This window comes from Rutidosis leptorrhynchoides, chromosome 10 (assembly GCF_046630445.1).
Source record: "Rutidosis leptorrhynchoides isolate AG116_Rl617_1_P2 chromosome 10, CSIRO_AGI_Rlap_v1, whole genome shotgun sequence".
NCBI classification, from domain to species: Eukaryota; Viridiplantae; Streptophyta; class Magnoliopsida; order Asterales; family Asteraceae; genus Rutidosis; species Rutidosis leptorrhynchoides.
In genome coordinates this window covers 110,748,781-110,753,014 of record NC_092342.1, presented here as the reverse complement: position 1 = coordinate 110,753,014, position 4,234 = coordinate 110,748,781, and positions in this window count along the sequence as shown.

Genomic DNA, 4,234 nt, shown 5'->3' with positions numbered 1-4,234 from the left:
TTCCGACGATTCACGAACCATTGTGTGTAAATAAATATAAATATATATGTATATAAATATAAGCATAAGTGTTGATATAATATTTTGAATTAATAAAGTACATTTATTCAATTGGAATTAAAAATAATAGAATAATTAAAATTACTATTATATGAATATATATAAATATACATATGATATTATTATGAATTGATATATATATATATATATATATATATATATATATATATATATATATATATATATATATATATATATATATATATATATATATATATATATATATATATATAAATATATATAAATACATGATTTCTATAAATAATTATTATTATATTATAAAGTATAAATATTAATATTCAATATATGTTATTATAAATATAAATATTCAATATATGTTATTATATAATTATTTAATATTACATAATTATGAAATTGTAATATTTATATATTAAATGTAATTATAAGTTAAAAATATATTTTTTGTAACTTCTTTTATTATTACTAATAACAATATCAGTATTATTAATATTATTATATAAAAATGGATACATGTAACTTGTTATATCTTCATTATGATTAGGTATTATTATTTATTATATATTATATAGTTATAATACATAATCTATAAATTGTAATACGAATATATTAATTATAATTGTTATAACAATATTGTCATTACTTTTAATAATAATATCGATACTAGTGTTATTAATATTATTTTCTAAAAAAATAAATATAATATATAGATATGAAATTTGATATAAATGATTATTATTACTAATAATATTATTAACATAATATAATTGGTATTATTATTATAATAATTATTAATAATATTATTATTATTATAAATTTCACTAATATTATTGTTATTGAGACTTATTAGTATTATTACTATTATTATTATTATTATTATTATTATTATTATTATTATTATTATTATTATTATTATTATTATTATTATTATTATTATTATTAATTATTAATATTATTGTTATGATTAGTATTTTGATTATTATTATTATTATTAATATAATTATTGTTTATTAAAATCTTTTATATAAAACAAATCGTAAATCTGAATTTAGAGATTATAATCAGTTTCACGTTCCTTTCAAACTTTATTTAATTTGGATTCTTGTCTGAATTTGATAACAATCAATAACAGTAAATATACGAATTCTGTTAGCAATCGACGTCCTTCTCTTATTTTTTTATTTCTTTTTTTTCAGTACGGGTGATCCTTCCTGTCGAGTTTCTTTACTATATAACAAACGGTTTTCCATTGTTATCGACTAACTCAATTGAAATATCCACTCTCAATATCAATTAGCAATTAAAACTGCCTCAAATTGTTGAATTTTTTTTTAAAAAAAAAGAAAGAAGAACACAGGCTTGTCTCTGTTCGTGTTTTAAATCATGAAAAGCTCGAATTCGATTTTAATTTAAAAATGTATAAATGCAGTCTTGTTAGGAACATCCTAAACAATCTTTCTGCAAAATTTTGTGTTACAATTCTTTCAAACGCGTTCGAATTTTGAAGTCAAAGGTTAATTGTATAAAGTCAAACATATGAACAAAGATTAAATTCGAGTTCATATTTATGTTTCAAGTCCAATTGATACTTCAGAAAGCTTCTGGGAATGAGTTAGAGTATATTTTATGTTATAAATTTTGTCTAAAACAATCTAGAAATTGAAAAGTGGTTTTGAGTTCATATGGATTATTCACGACTGCAAATTTTGTTTATTTATATTTTTCTGTTATGAAGACCAATCCAATCATCTTCAGTCGTTTTCTGTTTCAATTACAAATTATCAAACCCATTTTTAAAGTCTTGTTGATAGTAGGTAAATAATCTTAGCCGTTTGAAATTATGAAGAAGAAAAGGGAACCAGTTAAATAAGGGTTATAAATTATTCAGATGGGTTTAAATCAGATAATACGAAACAGATCCATGGTTAAGGGTGTTAGCGGGTGAGCGGGAGGTCTCGGGTTCGAGCCAGGGCTAGGGCAGCTATTTTTTTAAAAACTCTCTTTGGAGGTAGATTTCTTATTATTATTATTATTATTATTATTATTATTATTATTATTATTATTATTATTATTATTATTATTATTATTATTATTATTATTATTATTGTTATTATTATTGTTATTGTTATTGATTATTATCATCATTATTAATAATTATAATTATTGGTGTTATGATGTAAATTAGTATTATTACTAAATTAATTATAAAACTATTTTTATCACTAATATAATTGATATTATTAATATTATTGTTATTACTAGTTATTGTTATTATGATTAGTATTATAATAATTATTATTATTACTAATAAAAGTTACCGTTTATTATTACTAAAACAATTAAAAATTACAATTATGACTACTATTATTATTATCATTATTATTAATATTATTATCATTATTAGTATTATTATTAAGTAATATTATTATTAATATTACCATTAGTATTATTATAAGTAATACTAATACTAATACTATAAATCTTACCATTTTAGTATTATTATCAATATTATGATTATGATTAGTATTATTAATATTATTATAAAAATGATACAATTTATTGGTACTTTCATAAATATTAGTATTATTATCATTTTATAAATAATAAGAATTATTATTATTATTAACATAAGCATATTATTACCATTATATTTATCATTACTAATATTAACTTAGTATAATTAGAACTACTGTTTTGATAAACAAATGAAATATACAAATAATTATGTTTAACACATATAACATAACAAAATATTTTTATATATAAAAGGAATATATGAAACATATATATACTATTAATATAAAAAGGATATAATTAATAAATTTATATATATATTTGTTCGATTTCAATTATGTATATTAATAAATATACAAATGGTATAGGTTCGTGAATCCATGGTCAACCCTACATTTGTTCAATGTCTTCATATGTATTTTTACTACCAAATATAATATCGTGAGTTCATTTGATTCCCTTTTACTCTTTACATTTTTGGGACTGAGAATACATGCGCTGTTTTTATAACTTCTTTATTAAATGCTTTTGAAATATATTTTGAACTGCGAATACATGAAATGCTTTTATAAATGTTTGACGAGATAGACACAAGCAAAACATTCCTCGAATGAATTATTATGCAGACAGGAGTTCTGTGGATTATTATTGAATTAGTTGGACGTTATAATTTCCACTAATTGTTGTGAATGTTTCTCCTGATTATTATTGCTTGGTAACCTAAGAATTAGAAACGGGTATGGCCCTAATTCACACGAATCCTAAAGATAGCTACCGGGTTTAACACCCCCGCCCAGAATGTTCACTAGACGGAAGAGCTAGTGGGCGTGGTGTTTAGTACTTCGAAGTTTATTATTACTATACAGACGGGATTTTCTATTTTGGGGATATTATTGATGCGCATTATATGTTAAGGTTGGTTACCATGTTGAGCAATAAAATCGAAATGAATGTTATGTATCGAGAGAATGATTTTTATACACATGTTATGTGTATTAGTTTTGTGCACGAGATATGTGCACGATTATTGAAAATCACGAGGCAACCTACGATGGAGAAAAGGATACAAACTTACTCTGCTAAGCATTATGAAAAATGGTTTCGTACACGAGATAGGTGTACTATATTCGAATCTTGTGGTCTATCAAAAAGATGAATTTTATTGTTTATGATAAACTTATGAACTCACCAACCTTTTGGTTGACACTTGAAAGCATGTTTATTCTCAGGTATAAAAGAAATCTTCCGCTGTGCATTTGCTCATTTTAGAGATATTACTTGGAGACATTCATGACATATTTCAAAATACGTTGCATTAGAGTCATTGAGTTCATCAAGATTATTATTAAGTCAATTATAGTTGGATATATTATGAAATGGTATGCATGCCGTCAACTTTCGATGTAATGAAAGTTTGTCTTCTTAAAAATGAATGCAATATTTTAAAATGTATCATATAGAGGTCAAGTACCTCGAGATGTAACCAAATGTAATGTATTCGTCCAGATGGATTAGGCTGGGTCATTATAAAGATGATGTTTTTAGCCTTACGGGCATCTTTAGTAAGCTGGATGCATGAAATGCATCATGAATGTTACCAACTCATCTAAAACATTGAGCGCTTATGTCGCAATACAAAGCTGACAGGTAGAATGGAAAACATGGTGATCACAACCATGCG